The sequence below is a fragment of the Thalia democratica genome, chromosome 3 (genome assembly GCF_965202585.1).
Source record: "Thalia democratica chromosome 3, ktThaDemo2.hap1.1, whole genome shotgun sequence".
Taxonomy (NCBI): domain Eukaryota; kingdom Metazoa; phylum Chordata; class Thaliacea; order Salpida; family Salpidae; genus Thalia; species Thalia democratica.
In genome coordinates, this window is record NC_139167.1 from 90,072,050 (window position 1) to 90,093,743 (window position 21,694).

A 21,694-nucleotide genomic window follows, 5' to 3' on the forward strand; every position below is an offset into this window, starting at 1 on the left:
ATGTAAAAATATCACCATTATAAATTTTGAATGTAAATAAAAATCAGTTTAACAATATTTCACATTATCAAACAAAATACATAACAAATCAGTTTTGCTGCACAAATTTAGATATTTAACATTTCGAACTAAATTACTTAGTTAACATGTTTGTGACAAAAAGAAATTCTAAAAAACAATTTGTTTAAAAGTAAGTCACATTACAAAGTTTACATTACAAAATAAAATTCGTTACTAAAAGTTCGCATAATAGAACAAATTAGATTACAGAAAAACTGCGACATGAAATAAAATGCGTTAAAAATATTTCGCATTATAAATGTTTTACTACCGTCATATTTATTACTCAGAAATGTTCGCATACTTAAAGAATTTGTATAAAGTTAGTTTAATTTAGATATTTTGGTTAGCTGTTTGGTACAAAGCTTATTACTTTAAGTCGGTTATGGTACGACTAACAAAGCTTTATACGCTATAATATGGGAGGGCAACGTTTTTCAATCAAAGGGCCAAATCCGGAAAAAATAAGTCTTTTGCGGGGTGGATCATTTCGAATAAATGATTTACCGGATCCAGTATCTTGATCCAGCCAATAAATGTTTTTTAGGTCCGAATCGGACTGGATACTTATTTTAAGTCAAGTTCCGAATCCGGTCCGATTTTAATTTAAATAAAAGTCTCGGATCCGGCCGGAATATTATTTTATGGGTACAGTTAATCACTTTGTTAAACCCTTCAAATTCACAAAACTTTCTTAAGTCTGACAATTTTAGATGTAGATTAAGTCGTGTCAGATGTTTAAATGATGTCTATAAATAGAATTGACATTGTAGTTTACAAAGGTACGCATGTAAAACTTCGTAATTCAAAAAACACTTTGCATGGGGTAATTTAGCAAAAAGATATTCCAACTAAGTTAGAACAACACAAAATTTTAGGACAAAAGGGTGTATTTATTAGTACATATTAGTTTATAAAGTCATTGTTTAGCATTACTTTAAAGTCAAACTCTTACAGTTTTCTTTTGTAAAAGTATAATAAAATTTTTTATAAAATTGTTGTAATATAGACCCTTCACGAGCCTGTCACTTTGTTCGCGGGCCGGTAATTTTAATTTGCGGGCCATATCCTATTAAAGTTTAAAATACAGTCGGGGGCCGGTCGTTTTCACTCTGCAAGCCAGATCCGGCCCTCGGGCCGTACGTTGCCCACCCCTACTATACAATTATCATAAACTAGTCATATTTTTTATATTGTACTTTGTAGTTAGCGTACTTTATATTTTATGCAGTAAAACAAATAAAATTTTGCGAATTTTGAAGTATTTAAAACGAATTTCTCAAGTTTTATATTAATTATATTTAAAGATAATCAGTTTTAAGAGAAAATTAATCCAAAAATTATGTGTTTTTTTTTAATTTATTAAGTTACGAGTATTGAAAGTTACAAATTTTTTTCTGTTTGTTTAAATACAAGCCTTTTCTTAGATGTATGTCAAAAAGTTAGATTCATTAAACTAAATAATTTATATTTTCTTTACAAACCTCTAAACACACTTAAGAAACTTAAAATTTGTAACAAAGTTTTAAAAATTTCAGTTCACTAACTGTGTAGAACAGATTTCAATTTTAAAGTGAATAAACACTATTGTGTTTAATAAGAATATATAATTAAAAAATCAGAAAGTAAGCTTTACTCATTACATAACAATAACGTACAAACTTGGTACACTTTGCAAGTATAAATTACAAAATGAAGTTGACTTTGCCTTAGATTTTACATTATATATCTACAAATACTAAGTTTTTGTTTTAAGTAAAAAAAAAAGAATTGATATAATTTTCTTGTTTTCTATATACTTTAATAATTTCATTTTTTTGAAAATCAAGTACTATCAGTGTAATTCATATCTATTATGTAAAATTTTACTGGTGAAGAAAAAAATACCATTATTTTTAAACTTAAGTGCAGATAAGTATTTGAGTTAATAAAATTTAATAGTAGAGAATTTTTGTTAAATGAAATACACACAAACGAAAGGTCATTTATAAAATACTTACAAACTCTTGCTGGTAACAATTTAACCTTAATTAAAACAAATTTATCTTACACTTTTGAAGTCTGTGTACAATATTTATTTTTAGTTTTTATTTATTAAACATATCCTAAGTTAAACTTAAATATGAAAATTTCAACGAAATTAGTTAAAACTTTTAGGTAACTTTATATATACTATAGACGTTTTATACTGACTAACCGTTAAGGCCATAAATAAAGTTTTTATTTAAAAGTCTGGTTTACTAAACTACTGTATACAAGTTTTTTACTAGACTTTTGATTCTCACAAACTAATACTATTCTTAAATTCAGCTGTGTTCGAAACAGCTTACAAATATGTTAGAAAACACAATGGACATCAAGATGAGAGATTTTATTATTTATTGAAAAATTATAATAACAGCGTTTGTGTTTCAGTACGTTACGTCACTATTAAGCTTTAAAGTTATATTAAAAATTATAAATATAGGTATATGCAAGGGCTCTTCTACACCTGCCCGCACTTTAGGAAATTTTATTCTAAAACTTAGCGTATTTAATACTTTTATAACTTAAATCTGTTATTGCTTGTACCCTTATTTGTTAAACGCCATTTAGTTTTGTTTTGTTATAAGCTAAATCTAAATCAGCTTGTAGAACAAATCAGCTATTGTAAGTATAAATAGTATTTAAAATTTATTATTTTTTTTCACTATTGTAGATTTTTTAATTTGTTAATTTATTTATCTAGTAATAACACTATATTTTTTAATTTATTTTGAATTTAATTATAATCTCTAAAAATGATAAACTGTAAATTTTTTATCTTTCAAACTTTATCATTATGATTACATGAACAGTTTTTATCTTTAATTCTGAATATATTTAGTTTAAAGACAACAAAAATCAGTTGAAAAATAAAACTTTTGATTTAATTACAAAAAATAAACACAGTTTAAATTTCCAATAAAAATAATTGTATTGTTATTTGTTATTAGAAACGTTACCTACATTTTAAGTAATAGTTCAGTCCCAACTAAAAATTATATAACTAATAATTTGTCTTATTAAAAGCTAAAAAATATTTTTCTTTATAAATTTTTCATTAAATTTAGTCACGCGAATCAAATAGAGACGAATATACATTATTAATATTAAAAATAATTTGACAAACTCTTTTGTGATCTAAGTTTTTAACCAACAAAATTATTTATTACAGGCATAAATAGTTATAATTTTTTATTATGTTATTAATCAACTTTTTTGTAGTGATTTGCTTTAAATATTTTAAAAGTGTAGGTTTATTTAGCATAGGTCAAACATGCAGGAAAATATATTTAGTAAAATAAGTAACAAAATTTTGATAAATTTTAGATTAAAAAAATCACAAATCAATAGAAATAAACTTAATACTTAGCAAAGGTGAGGTTAAGGGGTTACAGTGATAGTGAAAACTGTTTATATTTATTAAAATAAATGAGAAACAATAAAAAGTAAACTAAGGTAATGTCCGAGATAACGGATTAGTGGTAACAGTAATCGTTTAAAAAAATAATAAATAATTGCCTATATAAAAAAAATACCGAGATTTTATTCAATTTTTTTGGTGTTCACGTTTAGTATTAACACTTCATTGAGAAATAGTATAAAAGAAGTTTAAGTACAAAACAGTGGTAACGTCTGTTTTAAGATAAGTTGAAAATTTACAAGTTTTAAAAATTGTAGCGAGGTTTCAATGCTTCACCCAAATCGACTATTCTGCAACAAATTTTAATTTAAAAGGTATTATTTCAATAAAAAAGATATTTAAAAAGTTCAAAAATTAATTTTTTGAACAAAACAAACTTAAATCAATTTCAAAACCTAGGTGATGTTTTTTTTCCAAAAATACAAACATTTCCTAATATTAAATTATTAAAAAACTTCACTTTATATTATAAACAATGCATTGCAATGGTAATAATATAGTACAAGTTTAAAAGACGCAAAAAAAAACTATAATTTAAAATGGGAAATACTCTGCAGAACCAAAAAAAAAACCGAAAAACAATAAAAACATGCCATTTATGTTGCTTGGAAAAATACGAAATTGAAAAAATTAAAAAATATTTATCATTAAATAAAAGAAAAGAAAGGCCGCAACCCTGCCTACATAATCAAAACATGTATTTTAAAAGAACAAAAACCACTAAATAATTGCAAAAAAATAGCAACAAAATAAATCCAAAAACAAGAAAAAACAAAGCAAAAATAAGTTAACTAGTACATAAGTTGTTTTTTTAAATAGGCTAACTAAAATTATTCAACTTTAGTTGAAACGCCACAATGATTTTTTTGTGTGATTCTTTAAAAATCTTACCTTGTACTTTATTTCGTTCTGAGTAGATGCATAAAGTATCGAAATTAAGTAAACGATTTGAAAATTAGTTGTTTTTTTATATTATAAATAGTACTAGTTTTATTTAGTTTTATAACAAAAAAGTTGTAGATATTTAATATAACTTTGCTGTATAAAAAAATATTGTTCATTTATAAGCACCGTTTATGTTTTGCGGCTAAGTAAATAAAAATAAAAGTATTCTAGGTTTATTTTCTTTTGCGTATAAAAGTACAAACGTGACACAGATGACGTCATGTTTTAAAACACATGCACGTTCCCAAAAACAATGCATAAAATGTTTATGCATAACAGTATAAGCTTGTTCATCTCTGCAGGATAATTATACTATTGACTTAAATCTGTTAATGACACAGCTAAGTTTTTAGTATAACTAAGGGTTTAAGAAAAAATATTAAATTTATTATTTTATTTTTAGCTGTCGATGCTAACATGCTGAAACTAAAAGAACCTAACTAATAAATTTTTGAATATTTTCTAAATAAAAACGTTTGCTTTAAGAAATATTGAAATTATTCATTAGAACATCTATGTTTTGGATAATAATTCTCAATACCATTTAAAAGAACAAACTAAAACTTTTTTTTTTACAAATTGAAAAAAATTATATTTTTCTTACAATTTATTATTATAGTATATGTAAAAATTGTAATTATCAATTTAAAGTTAGTCATAAAAGCTACAACTTAAAAAAATACAGAGACCTTAATCCATTCCAGGGTTGCAATCAAAAGTATTATTCTACTGTTTGTATATAAAATAAGTCAGCCATCGTTTGCTGGAATTTATAAGTGAAGTCAGTATAAGCATAACAAAGAAAGTTAAAATTTTTAGTTTTATAGGTATAGTTTGCGTTAAAAAAACATAGGTTTTAATATTGCTAAAACTGTACACAAGTATGGATTTTCTTTTTGCAATAAAATTCTGTGTTTATAACTGTTTAGGCTTTTTTATATAATCTGCAAATTAAGTATCTTAGAGTTGCTTTTGTTGTTACTAGTTATGTTGTTGACATAATTTTGTAGTAAGATTTTATATGCAATATTTTTATTTTCACATTTCAAATGTTGCTAATAAAGATTGTTTCAAAGAAATTTTATAAAATCAAGAAATTATAACAAAATATAAAAATTTAAACGCTTTAAAAAGCAGTTTGATCATTTGATAAAAAATTATTTTTAATAAGTTAAAAACAAGCTTAATTATAAAAGTAATGATGGTTGTAAAGATGTTTTTAAAGTGTATTGATATTGTAAAAAAGATTGTTTTATCAAATATTTTAAATATTTTAATTTATAAATAACTGAATTGATGTTTAACTGAAGAAGTTATAAAATAAAATCGCATACTAGCTTGTTTAAAAAAAAATTAATTAATTTATCAAATTCAATATGAACATTGTTAGATTTTAAATATAAAACAAAACAATGCATTGCAAACATTTGACTGACGTCACAATTTTAAAGACACAAATACTCAATTTCTTATTGCAAATACAATACAAATATTTATCAGCATAATGTAAATCATAAGATTAAAAGCAACATTTTTTAATATAAAGATCGTTTGAATTGCGATTAAGAGAACACAAGTTCTACATAGTTTAAGTTTTTACAGTTAATTGCTTTTTTATGTTTTCAAGTTTAATTCTTGCGTTTGTACATTATTTTAAAACAATCAAATATTTATATCTAGCGATGTTATAATATTTCAAAATTAATTCTTTTGCAAAATTATTAAAAAAAAACTGCTTTTTTGTTCTAATTTATAACTACCTGTTTTGTTTTCTTTATACCTTTTTTTTAAATTCTAACAAAGTTTAAAAATGTTTTATATTTTTACAGTTATATAAAATTTAAAAATTTAAATACTAAAAAATATTTAAAAATTCAAACAAATTAATTATTCTAGGATTTAGAAAATATAATTTTAAATTTTTACCAAAGAATCTCTTAAAACACATAGTTGGATATATAATATAACAAATATAAAAATTGTTTCAGTACTTTTTCAGTTGGTCCAAGGCAATTTGGTTTTTTGAGAAAAATAACTCACAGAATGTTTTTTTTTTGTTGCTGTTTTCAAACTGTAATAAAACTAAAAGTTAAATTGAATTAAGTACAGCCTAAATAATACGGTAAAAAAACTTAATTGTGGTCAAACACTACACAAAAATCTTATTTATTGTAATTTTCAATGAAAAAATTAACGATAAATTTTTGTAACTTTATAAAACTTAAATTTGTTTGAAATATTCAAAAACTATAAAATTATTTTCGAAAATTATTCAAATTTATTTTGATATTTATATTTTTATTACTACCATTGGCGTCATGTGTTTATTTTGTTAGGGAGTGCTACAGATTGAGATTGTCAATTTTAAAAATCCCTTAGTTTGAAATACTTAGTTTTAAATCAGTAAGGTTATATGAAGATTTAGCAAAATTATCAGGAAAAATAATCGAACATAATTGTTTAATTAAAATATAAATTAAAAAATAATGATTATTTAAAAACCACATATCATCATCCTTTCAACAATTATAGCTACTTTTATTATTATTTATATCTATGTAAATTTCTGTATTTTCACATTTATAAATTTACTAGCTTAATTTTATAACTTGTCTAACTAGTAATAAAATCAAAAAAATAACATGCAAGTAACTTTAAACAAACCTAATTGACCCTGATTAAATTGCTCCTGCTCGAGTATTTCCATTTCGAGTTGCTCCTGCTTTAGTGTTCCCTTCTCGAGTTTTTTCTGTGCGAGTTACTCCTGCTCCAGTTGCTCGTTCTCGATTTTTCCTGCTCGAACAAAAAATGAGGTCGTTATACTTTCTTAATATTTCGTCTATTTAATCTTTTTTTTATAAAAACATTGTTTATTTTGACCATAATTCTATTTGACTATATATTAATATCTTATTTAGTGAAACTTTTTTTGATTTTTTTGTTTAAATAATGTCTTATCGAGCATACATTTAGACAAAATTATTTAAAAATTATACTGTTTAGCGCTCATGTTAATGTCAATCACTGTTAATGTTCATTTGCTGTTATATTATTATGTATGTAGAGTTTGGACCTTAATAGAAAAAAAAGTAAAATCAAAATAGGAATTTAATGAAATTATATACTTCAATATTTAAAAAAAGAAATAACAATAACAATAAAAATATGTTCAGACTAAACTTATTATGTAATCACATAAATATATTAGTTTTTATTTTAGCTCTGTTAGGAACAACTTACAAATATCAAAGAAAAAAAGTGGCATATTTATTTAAACAATTTGTTAATATAAAAAAAAAAAACAATAATTAACACGGCATTTGTGTGTAAAGTTAATATATCATTATTTTCTTAGTAAATTAATTTAGTTGTTGTCTATTAAATCGTTACATATTTTTTTTTTAATTTATAATTCGGTTATCTGTAGTTTTTATTTAATCTAATCTTTAAGTAGACAGAAAGATTATTTTTAGCTAAAAAAGAAACTGTTTTGCTAAAATGTACAAAAAAATTAGACGAACCGCCAAAAAACATGGAGTGAATAATTTTATTAAGCTATTCTCGTAATAATTAATTATATTTACAGTTAAATAAAAAAAAATCAAGAGTTATTAAGCATAAACTGAACTATTGTTACTACATTGTTATTAAAATTTATTTTGGTTGCTACTAAAACAAATTTTAAAGCTACTGATTTGAAAAAGTAAGTGGTGTAAAAACTTATGTAGTTATATATCAAGTAAGACTTAAAAAAGTTCTTTAAGCTGTGAATTTACAAAGAACTTGTCTTTTAAATACCTTTAAATACGAAAAACAAACTTAGACTGGGTAAAGTTTTATAAAAAATTAAATTATAAAATTAAACTGAAAAAAAGTCAGAAATTACCACTTTATTAAATATACTTAATTGACAAGTTTTAAGCTATTAGGTTTTATAATTTGTTGTAAAGACTGCCTATTGAAGACAGCATTAAATATAATTTAAAAGTTTAGTTTTGCAATGATAATATTTTGTGTTTATTTTGGTTATAAAAAAATGGTAGATTGAAATAAAAATTAAATACTTTTGTTTAATAAAACGAGTTAAACACCTTTATGATAAAATAACAAGTTTATTGTTCTAAAAAAAATAAAAAACCTACTAAAACTAGAAACAAAATAGTAGGCTTTGTTATGTAAAATAATTTGATTCTTTTACTTCTTAAAACCACAGCACAAACTACAATACTTAAATCGAGTGTTAATGAAGTGTAAATGACTTTAAAACACTATTTTGTTTTTATATAAACAAACACGTAAAGTTTTTATTGACAGCTTTCAATCACATTATTTGTTCTTATCATAAGTAAACAATAACATTTTTATAATATGAATCAATATTTTAATTGTAAATAAACAGTTTGCAAAATACAATACAAAATTTACTATGTGCCCATCAAGCCCTTTAGGTTTAACATTAACCAGATAAACATAGGGGCTTGAAAAAAAAAATCAGACAATAATGGGTCAGATTGACAAATGTTTCACAGGTGATTAAAAAGTAAACAACAAAGGGTATTGGCACAGTCTAGAGTTTTTAAGTCATAAAAATAGGTGACAATATTTTAGTCGAAGTAAACCAAAATGTTAAAAAGACACAATTAAAGTCAGTAAGTCAGAAAAATTAAGTGACAGACTGTTTGTCAAACAAATCAAATTAGGTTTTGTCATAGTTTTAGTCCAAAAAGTCACATTAGATCTGACAAAAGATAAGTCCAAAAGTCAAAGTAGAATAAACAAAGTTTAGTTTAAAAAAGTAAAATTAAACTGATAAAAATAAGTAAAATATTAAAAATTAAACTGACAATATTTAGTCTAAAAACTCAAAGTAAAACTGACAAAATTTAGTCAACAAAGCTAAGTAGATCTGATATAAATTAATACAAAAAGTCAAAAGTACTTAAGAGGTTAATAAATTTTACTATAATTAAAATTAATCTCCGTTTTTTAATTCAAGAATTTGACGATTTAAAGTTCACTGCGATACACTTTTCAATTACAAAGTTTTCCGTAGGCTGCAGTTATTTAACAAGGATGTAGAGAAAAACTTTATTATTCAAATTTAAAGTTTATATAAACTAAGCAGTAGTAAAGCTTTAGTAAGTAAGAATTATTTAATTAAAGCCTATTAACAAGTTTCATCACAATATGAGTTTTATAATACTTAAAAAAAAAAACACGTTTTAAGCTATAAAATATCTCATGGCTAACATATTAATGATTTTTGGGCCGCAGTCCGTTGTTTGAAGAACGTTGTAGCAAGGTAGTTAAAAAATAATGAATTTTATTTATTTTTTACTTATTAAAATTAATTATAAAGTCAACTTTAAGCAAAAGTCATCATTAACTAATTACAACCTTTAACTTTTAAGCTTTGTATGAATTTGGATTGAATGTTTAAATCTTCTGTTCATAATGAAAAATAGTTTTAATGGCCTAAACCGGATTACTTAATCAGAATTTTTATATAGTAAATTAATAATATCTTGATATGGTCCTTTAGTACTTTAAATCTTTTAAATAATTTATATTTTGATGCAAATCTTCATAATTTGTTAAGTGTTTAACTAAAATTTGGTTAGAATTGCAAAAGAAATTATTTATATTTAATTTTTTTTTTAACTTCATTCATAATCTTTTAAATAACATTTCTAATCACGAATTAGACTTTTGAACAAGAGGTCAATGTTTTGTTAGTATCATAAAAACATCATGTAAAATCTTGTGATATTTTTATACATATAGTATATATTTAGTTTTATAATTCCTATTTTGTCGTTTTATACTTATTTATTTTAGCTTTAAGAATTAAACTGCTGTCAACTTTACTGTTATCGAAGTTTTTTTAAACTTAACATAACTTCAAAACAATAGTCGATATTATTATTAGAAACTCGGTATAACTTTTAACGGCAAAGCGGCTGAAAAATTTTTACTTATACATAAAAAACCATTACATAAACAAAAAAGAGCTTAATAAGGTTACAAGCAATTAATAATACTTTATAGTAAAATCACTGCTTGTGTGTAATCATCTAAAAATGATATTAAAGTTTTGTGTTTAATACGTTTATCTTAAGTATTTTTTACTTCCTTTTCTAAAAATCGAGGAAAGAGTTTTAGTATTTTAATGACATAATATTCAAAGGACAACCTATTTTTTCAAACCAAAATTAAACAAATGTATAAACATCATTTGTAGTTAGTATCTTATACCTTTAAAATTTTTTAGCTGCTATATAACAGCTTCAAAATAAGCAAATTAAAAAAAAACTAATAATTTTTACTAAGATCTCAAAAAAAAAAAAAAAAAATAGTGGAGTTGTGACGGTTTAATGAAATTTCAAATTCTGAGAACTAAATTTTTAAAAATTTGTTTATACTACCATATCTCAAACTATAATATAAGTTAACTTTAAGTAAATAAGTGGTTGTAGATCTATTTAATAAAACTTAAAATATAAGTTTTTAAAAGACATTTCTTGGAATTACTTAAAATACTATACTTTTAAATAAGTTGTAGCTTTAACTCCAAAAACATTAAAACATTTATAACAATATAATTGTATCTTTTAGGTATAAATTAGAGCTATAAACATGGTTTTAATTTAATTCAAGAACATTTTAATAAATTCAGATCATCAATATTTTTTTTTTAAATTAAAAATTAATAACGCGATCATTTCCCACCCGTGCACATTTCTCTGTCAATCTTTTTATTTTCTCAAATTATTTTTATAGCTTTTTAATTATTTTGTTTTATACATACTTATTATTTATTTATTTTTTAATATCACTGTTACCATTAACCCTTTTTCTGCAGTTCTCGGATTTAACCGGATGGGATTTGATTGCAAGTTGGAAATAATCGTAGAACTTTAGTACATATGTTACTTAAAGATTATAAACATATGTTATACACTCAATTTATTTATGTTCATATTTCATAATTTGTAAGTAATTTCAAACGCTTTCATTAAATAGAACTTAGTTTTAACGATATTAATTTTTAAATTAAAAAATGACATAACAAAATATTTTAGCTCTATTCTTTTTTTTACTTTAGAGAAATTTTAAATGTGTTTTTTTATATTTTTTGTGTTTTTGCCAAATAAGACTTAGTTTTATTTAAACACAAATTTTTCAATTATAAATATGAATACTTATTTTTATCTCGATCAAAAAAAATTAATATTTGTACACTACATTGTATAAAGACTTCATAAAACTTTAATCTTATTTATAATTTGATTTATTTAGCAACTATATTCTCAAATTTTTTGATATAGTTTAAATAAGCATATGCAAACAACACATTATAAAAATCAGTATTTGAAAAATACCTATTCACAGTTAATCATATAATAAAACAGAAGCACAATCGGAAATTAATTGTATTAAAACTGCTTTTTTTTACAAATAAGTTAAATAAAAATTAGATTAGACAAAAAATTTTATTATGTGATCTTTTTTTTTTATTTTAAGGTAGAACTAAAAAGTTGTAGAAATATAATGAAGAAAAACTATGGAAAAAAAAATTAGTACGGTAATTAATACTTTTAAAAATGTAGTAAAGTCATACACCGTCGGTATCTAATAACAGGAACTTACTTTTCAATTAACTATGTTATTAAGTTGTTAAATGGATTATCTCAATATCGCTTTACAATTAAGACTGTTTTTCACATTATACAAGTGTTATGTTATTCATACTTTTTTAATTTAAATTAATATATAGACATTTATAGGTGTTTAAAAATTTTTTTGATTTAAAAACTCTTAGATTTTGTTTTTCTTATAACTTTTTATTATTTTGGAAAAAAAAGTAAAAAAATATGTTGAGAAAATGTCGATTAATAGTTTGTCGATAAACATTAATGAATAATTATGACTTATTAATACCAATACCTAAAACAATTACTAAAAAATTTTCGAATAAAATTCATTTTACCTCGATAAATATTAAATTTTATTTTACACTTTTCTATGAACAATAAAATTAGACACTTGAAAAGTTTGTTTGATATGTTTAGAAAACCTTAAACTACCAAGGGTCGAAAGTTATATTAAAGATATTTTTACTCTGTGACTGTTGTTAAAGGGTATTTTCAAAATAAATTACCATAAGTTACATATATTTATAGCAGAATTTTTTAAAAGTCATCTTTACTATATACAAACTAAAACAAAAAATTTGATCGTAGAACTTGAATCATGATACTTTAAAAATTGAAAACTATTTAGTTTAGATTAGTTTAGATTTTTTTTCCCGCTTGAAAAATTTAAACTTAACTTAAACTGTTTATATATTTATATGCATCTACAGTTACATGTTTCTCCTACATGTGCCTACATGTTTCTCCAATGTAAGAGATCTCTTACATTGGAGAAACATCAAGGCAGATATTCCGATGAATAAGAGACCACTGCGGAACAGATAAAAAAAGCGCAATATTTGAACATCTTTTTAATTGCACACCCTGTCAAAGCTCTGACATTGTTCAAAACTTTAAAGTTTTAAAACGAAGTAAACATAGCAAGCTCTATAGCCCGGAATCAATACTGGTTAAGGAAGAGTGACTTAATTTAAATACGCAAATAGCATTAAATGGAAAAGCAAAACTATTAACTATATATAAATAAACATACCTTTATTTTATTTCTACGTGCTAAATCTCTAAATTTTGTATTTATTTGAATTTATTCATAGGTATAATTTAAAGTTATTCTTCAATAACTAATATTTTTTCGAATTACATTTAAAATTTATCACTTGAGAATGAAACTCGTATAGTTTTGAAAAGCTTTGTGTAATAAAATATAAAACAAAATGATTAACATTTTGATATTAAGTTGCAAATGGTAAATAAATACGTGAGAAAACCTTCCTATAACAAATTTCAATATGTGCTGTTTGAATTAGTAAATGTTAAATTTAAAAATTAAAAGTATTTATTTTTTTAAAATACTATTATATAATACATATAAAATAATTTAAAAATATTTTATCATTATTACTGTCATTAATAATCAACCTTTACTATATAATGTACATATTTACAATCTTTTTCTATATTTAACGTCTTTAAATTATAAACCTTAACAATGTAGCGAGAAATAAAGTTAGTTTGAATAAAATATTAAAACTAAAGTGTTTTATTTTGATGTAAGTAAAATCAATATCTAAATTACATACATAACGAAGTTTATTTTCAAAAATTCTTTAACAGCTGTAATAAAAACAGCTTAAAAATATGTACAGTACTGTAAAGATAATAAACATTAAATCGTGCTAAATATAATCACCAACTAAGAACACAGGGTTCGTGTATTAAAATTTTACCCCAAAATTAGATGAAAAGGGTTGGAAGAAATATGTTACATAATATTACGGTTTACATAAATAAAAATATTTTTATAGTAAATTACTTAGTTTTTAGTTTTATATATAAAATTGATCAACTGTCTTCAAAAAAGTTTTAATTAAGACAATACTACAATGAGAAAAAATGATATGATTTAAAAGTAAAATGAAATATTTATATCATACAAAATTAGTCATTACAGTAAACCTCACTATGAGTTTTTTTAGTTCAACAATTTTTAACAAAACATTATTGATTGTAAATGCAGCTGTGTAGAGAGCAGCTTAAAATTACCAGTATACTTAATTGATTGAAAATACGTTGAACTAGTTAATTTATGCATTTTGGTAAATTTGGAAAAAGTTTATTTAAAGAAAGTGTTTTAAACTGTTAGAAAAACTATTTAAACTATTTGTGTTTGCAGCTTATTTTCATTTTTTTTTAATATTTATTTAGTTTTAATTTTGCTTAAAAAATAATTTTGTTATGAATCTATATACTTTGTCTTTCGCTTTTCTTGTTTATTATTTTGTTTAGCTTTTTTAACTAACTTTAGAATTTTGAAATATATAAAAAAACCATACTTTATAACTTTTGTGGCAATATTAAATGTCAAATTATTTGATATACATCTTAAATTAAACAGTTTTTTTAATATTTAGTAATTAGAATCACAACATTTGTATCTTAAGTTGTTACTTTAACACTGTTTTTATTTGAGTTTTTTTTTAATAAACATTTTTTTGTTTTGGTTTAATTTTTTGCATTTGAAAGCTACATAGCGTTTTTTTATGTCATTTTTATCAAATTTTAATTCTATTATTACATAAAAAAATTATTCTCTATATAAAATAAAAGTTTTGCATACTGGTTTTCTTTACGTCAGATAATACAATCAGTTAGCATTTTCGGATTAAAAAGTACCATTGTTGCTATTGAATTGTTATTTTTAGTTATGCTCTGGCATTTAAAAATAAATATTTAATGAACCTTTATTTAAAAAGTTTAATGTAGCAATTTTTATTCAAAAGTTTAACTGAAACTGACATGTAGAATTTTTAAAAACTAAAAATATCGTGCATTTCTAACATTTAATGAAATACTAATATACCTAATCATACTAATAAAAACTAAACAAATAATGAATTTTTCAAATATAGTTACTTAGATAGTGATTATAAGTTTAGTTTTTGACATATTTTTGTCATAAGTATGCTCTATATCGGTGTTGTTTTATACAGCGAAAACAGTTTATATTATATAAATATCAACTTAATAAACCAATAAGTTTAGAGTTTCAAAGCTTTAAAAACTTTATTGCTAAAAATGTGTTTTTATGTTAAAAAACTTCAAAGTATTCGTTTTTTTTTAATCAATGTTGTGTAACTAAAACATGAAAAGAAAGTTTATGTTGCTTCATAAAATAAGTTTTTTATTAATTATCTAGTACTAATTTCAAACTTATTGTAAGTATAACTGTTCTTTTGCTTCAGCAAGCTATTTAAATTTGATTAATTATGCTAGTAATACATACGGCAGGTTTTAAATATATATTATTATCTTCTTTTTTTTAAAGTATTTTCTATCATTTTAAACTTATAGATATTTAAATTATTTAACTTTTGAAAAATAAAACATTATTAAGCTTGAAAGTTTAGTCTAAATAAATTTTGCTAAACAAAACTAGAATTAATTAAGTCAGCTATAATACGTTGCGATATTAATTATTTTGTAAACATAAGTATACTTGTTTCTTAATTTGATATACGTATACTAAAACATAAACTTATTATATAATGTGTAACAAAACTTAGTTGTTGATTAAAAATTAAAAAAAAAGATTAATTTTTCTTTTAGTGTTTTGTAGTATATTGTTGGATTTAATTTCAAAAAGTTCTTAGTTGCTAATCAAATAAATGTTTACAAATACAAGAAAAAAATATTTCAAACTTAAAAACATTGTTAATATGACTATAACTATATTTTATTTTAGTTAAGTTTTATATTATTAAAAAAATATTCAGTTATTGTTAAAATTGATAACAAAAAATGCAGTTAAACACAATTGTAGAAGTACTCAAAAATTTATAAATCATTTATAATTAGTACTACTAATTTGCATTTATTTTGTTGTTGCAGTTTTTAAAACTGCTTAAAAATACTAATTTTTGTAAGGTCGTATAATATTATTTTCTCGTTTTTATAAATTGCTCTAGAAATTTTCAGTTTATGAGTTTTTAAATATACGTTATTATTTTTAATTTTTTTTTGTTTGTTTTTTATTTAAAACAAAAAAAATATCGTATTGTATGTTTAAAAGAATTTTTATCATTAACGTAGTCATACATGTTTGTTAATTCGAATAATAAATAAAGTGCAAGATACTGCACATTTAAACAGTTGATTATCACTAGAACGTGTTCTGAGTGCAAAACAACATATTAGGTTAATTGTTAAATTAAATAAAAATTTTGTTGAAATTAGTTGAAAACTACTGTCGATATACTTATTTGTTTTTTTCTTCTTTGTATTTATAGAAATTATAAAAAAGTTATAAACGATAAGATTTTGATATCTGTTTAAATTAGTCTTATTTCAAAATCTTTTGAATTAAAGTTTATAAAACATTGTTATACAAAATACAAGTGATTTTTGGAGAAAGTTTTACGTAACAGCCTTATAAAGTGTATACATATATCTCAAATAATGAATACTATTTTTACTTTTTCTAATATATTATTACAAATTTTATCATAAGAAAAAATTTCAAAGTGAAGTGGAAACATTTCAATCTAAGATGCTACAAAAATAAGTCAAAGCATATTGATAAAAATTAGTAATGTCGTAACAATTTTAGACACAAACGCTCAATATAATTTTCAGAATATAATAAACGGGTGTTTTTAAATAATATTAACAGAACTTAGGAGGTATTTTTAAGCTTTTTAAACACAGCTGTCTTTAAAATAGTCTTTTTTAAGTTAAACTAAAGCAATAAGTTTATAATTAAAGTTACTTGTTGTTGAAATTAAAAACTGTCAATTCGTTAAAATTACAAATCTTAAAATTATTAATTTTGTTTCTGTCATTCCTTTTAATAAAATGATAGTAAAATTATCTGTAATAAATGTTCCGCTCCATTCATAAACTTGATATAATCAAAAATGTGTGACTTTCTTATTCAGTTAAAACTGTATCATACTAGTTTTTAATTTAAGTCACTTCTACTGTAACTTTGTTTTAGTTGATTGAAGTTCTATTTCAAAATAGAACTTTTGTCTTTACAGTTTATATTTTCAATAAAAATTGTTAAAGTTTTATTTAGGTTTTTAGATATAAGATTACTATTTCAATTATAATTAAAATTTATTATTTCAGTCTATGCATAAGCGACCCGTTTGCTTTTAAGCTACACCTAACCTACAAACAATGTTATTTACTTTTAGCTAAATAAAAACTTTCAAAATATTTGCCTGTTAAAGATTTTATTATTAAAGATAAGAAATATAAAACAACTTAAGGTTTATTTTTCATTTTTATTGCTTTACTTTTTAAAAATTGTTATTATAGATTAGAGGATTTTGCACAGCCTTATATTCAAGTTGACTAGTTGTTTTAATTCAGAAACTGTTTCTATCAGAAAAAACTTTAAAGTTATATGTATAATTACTTATAATTAAATAGTTCTAAAGACATTTACTATCTTTAATCAAGTTTAATTTGTAAAAATAGTTTAAGTAAAATTCAGAATATTTTTTTTGTTTTATAAAACGACTTGAGTTTTAACTAGAAAACATACAAGTTTGTATTTATACTGTAAAGTAAAACGTACATAATCTAATAAAGGTAAAAAGTTTAACAAAGTAAATAAGTCTAAATTTAGCTGTATTAAGAGCTAGAAAATTTCTATTTTGCTGTAAAAGAGCAGTAAACTAAGATTGACGACAATATAAATAAAGTTCAGCACTTGTTTATAATTAAATGTTTTGTTCACATTTTATTGATAATAAGGTGATTCTATTTTCTTAACAATTTTTTTTTAACTAATTAAAAAGCCTAGTTTTCATTCATAGAAATAGAAAGGTTTAGAGATTTTTAATACTGAAATTTTATATATCTTGTAAATAACCTATAGCAAGAATTATGATGTATGTTTATAATTTATTCAACACATTTATCGTGTACTATGAGAATAAAGTTTTCACATAATTCATCATTTTAGCTATTTAAAACGTTTAAGTTTAATAACTATTAACTAAACAGCCTTAGTGTCATTAAAACAAAATGTAAAGATAGTTTTCATTCAAAAATATTTTACTAGTATTAGCATTACTGGACTCAAAGTTGAAACGAAAAAATAAACAAAAATAAACTAATAGTGACAACTACTTCACAATGTTGGTTAACAGTTTATCATTATATCACCATGTTTAATAAAAATGAAGTGTTAAAAATTTTACATAATTATTAATTAAATTCATAAATCTAAAATTTACTATAAATATACTAGTACTTTGATAAACTAATTTGAATAACAATATTGTCAAAACAAAGAAAAAAAAGCTCACAAATGATAGAAAATACAAGATAAGTAAAACTTAACAATTTTTTAAAACTAGATACTATTAAAACAAAAAAAAAAATTGTGACTTTTTTAAATGTACACTAATGCTTAATCATTAAAATTAGATAAGTAGCATAAATAATTACATCAAACATCTTGTTTACCAAATTGTTGTGTGTGTATGTTGATAAATTTGTTTAGGGTGAATGTATTTATTTATTGAAAATCATTCTAAAGCAAAAAAGTTTTACATGAGTCAACTAGAACGTGTAAATCTTGTTCAAAAGTGACGGTTGTGGAAAAAAAAGTCATTGCACTTTTGACCTGTTTGTTTCTTATAAAACTATATATTTTATTTTACAGTTTATTATTAAAAAAAAACAATGTTTTAATTTTATACTATTGTACAGGAGATTATCAGTTGTTACAAATAAATCTGGAAAAAATATTTGACCAACAATTGGAAGGGATAAAAAGTAGATAAAAATAACATGTAACAACTATAATTATTAAATAAATAAAAATAACATGTGGTTAAAAAAAATCACTTACAATTGTCAAATTACCTTAGCAAAGTATTTCTCAATAAATAACAAAGTGCTTTTTTTCATATTAAGATTCAATTAAAGATGAAGAAGATTAGCAATTTGTTATTAGGTTTCAAATGCTTTTATTTAATATAAAATAGTATGGAGAAGCTTTTAAATCAAAACATTTTAATTAAAATAGCTTCTAGCTGTAGTATAGACTTCAAAAAAGTCATAATTAATCTCTCTAAAGCTACTTAAAGAAAACAAAAAAAAAATTAATAACGAAAAATAATATACATAACTTCATAAGCATTTGGTAAAAAAATTACTACCTTTTATCAAATTTAGATTATAATCTAGAAGTAAGTCTTTATATAAAATACAAAAACTATAAATCTAAAAATACAAAAGATAGCTTCAAAAGTCTAGAAGATCTATTTATTAGATTGATACACGTATTGAAAATTTTTTTTTGGTGTGTAAGCTAAAAGTTCTACATTACAATTGTTTAAACACTGTAAGAAATAAACTATTTTAAATTCCATTAAATAATAAGTATTCAAAGTAGAAAGAATATCCATGATTTACAATATACAAACTCATAAACTCTAACTTATGATAATCTAATTTTACAGTAAAATTTTATATCTTTTTCCTCTACAGTTGTGATTTAGTTTTAAGATGTTTCAAAACAAATTCTTTGAATTATAGTAAATCGAAAATAAGTTATAATTTATGAGCTGTTATAAAATAAATATTTTGTGAAGAATCATAAATTAAACTTAACAACCGTGCGTAAATTTAGAAAAAAATTGATAGTTCAGCTAACAATTCACGAAACAATAAAGTGTTACAAGTAAATTCATTTAAACTTAAAATAATTAACAAAATAATTAAACTAAGAATTAAAATCAGTTTAATAAAAAGAATTCGTTAATATTTTGTAATAAGAAGTCTTTGCTTTTTCTACGAACAACTACCTCGGTTTATCTTTTGCACAAAATTTAGTTAAAGTATTTACCACTAATTTCTTAAAAGTTTGAAAACAACAAATAAATATTAATAAAAAAGTTAGATTAGTTTGCACTATATCAAAAATTTTAGTAACGTATGTTCAATAAGTTGTAGTAACCTTCCAAAAATAATTGTAGTTTTTCGAAGTTGTTTATGCTATAATTGTATTGCTAAATTACAGTTTAATTATAAGCAAAAGTTAAAATGAGTACATAAATCGTTTGATTCTAGAGTTGTAAATTATAACTAAAAAATAAACATGCAAAAGGTCAAATATCAATTTTACAGACAAAAACCTTTAAACAATACTTTGTTTCAATATAAAAATAATACTTTAAAGTTGTTATAAAAAACTTAAGTAATAGCGTTTTCATAATTGATAGGAAGAATAGAAGTTCTTCGAAAATGTTTTATAACTAGATAATTAAAGTAAAACTAAAAAAAAAATCTACTCTTTAAAAGTTCAAAAATAGAAATTAAAATGCATGTTATTTAGGAAACATTAACTCTGATAACCTAGCTAAATGTTAGAATTGTCTAATTAACTAGCTAAGTGTGATGATTTTATTTTTCTTATAATTTCTGTCAAATTGAATTATTTTTTTAGTAAGAATTGACTTATTATTAACTTTTCAGTAAAAATTAAATTTTTAGGTTCTAAAATAAATGTATATATTTTTTTTGTCATTCACAAAATTGTTAAACTTACTTTAGACTATCACTAAAATTTTTTCACTATATTGACAAAAATGTTCAAAACTAATTTATTTAAACTTAGAAAAATAAACCATTAGAGTTTTTAGGACATTTAAGAATGAAATATTTTATTTAGCTGGTGAATGTTGACTTTATTTCAATTTAGAGTTTTTAAATGTTTATGTGACTAGTGGAATTACACTTATTTTTATAAATGAAATATTATAATGATGATTTTTAATATTTATTGAAAATCTTAAAATGTCTATAAATATTTCAATTATTTGCCTATTAAGAAAAATAAGTAGTTTCAAGTGTCATAGTTCTGTTAACAAATTCTCATTTGCTAATATTCGAAAAATAATTTTAGAAATCTAATTTTCTACAGATGTATGAATTATTACATTTCAAGTTGTTTTGAAAAAAGCTGCAAATTATTTAAAAACAAGATAAATTTCACACAATAGTATTTAATAACACAGATGTTTTAGTATCATTTATAGCTAAAATTTGAATAGCGCGAAATATACAAAACTTTTTTTGTTTAATATCAAAATTTACTGTGTAAACAAGTGGTGTTTTTAAATCTAACTAAAAATCAAATTCAATACTTAAACGTGTTTTAACTTCTAACCAAACAATTTTTCTTTTTGATTTAAATTTTATTTCTTTCAAAGCAATTAGCTGATGTTAAGAAAATAACTAAAGAAAAAAAATTAAAGCTTTACTTGTAAACATGAATATTACAAAACAACTTTTAAGTTTGATTAAAATTATATCTATTGTCCCTAAAACATATTATAAGCTATGAATTTATATTTCATTCTAGTAAAAGTGTTAATTAAGTTTTTAAGTTTTCAAAATCTATTATATATTAAAACAATATTTTTTTTTCCTGAAAGTTAAGTTTACAGGTGTAACATGTAGACAATCGACTTCTTAAAAAAATGACAAAAATCAATAGAAAATAACTGTAATGATGTTAATGTAAAATTAAACAAGTTTATATCTTCTAATAATCAAATATTAGCTCAAG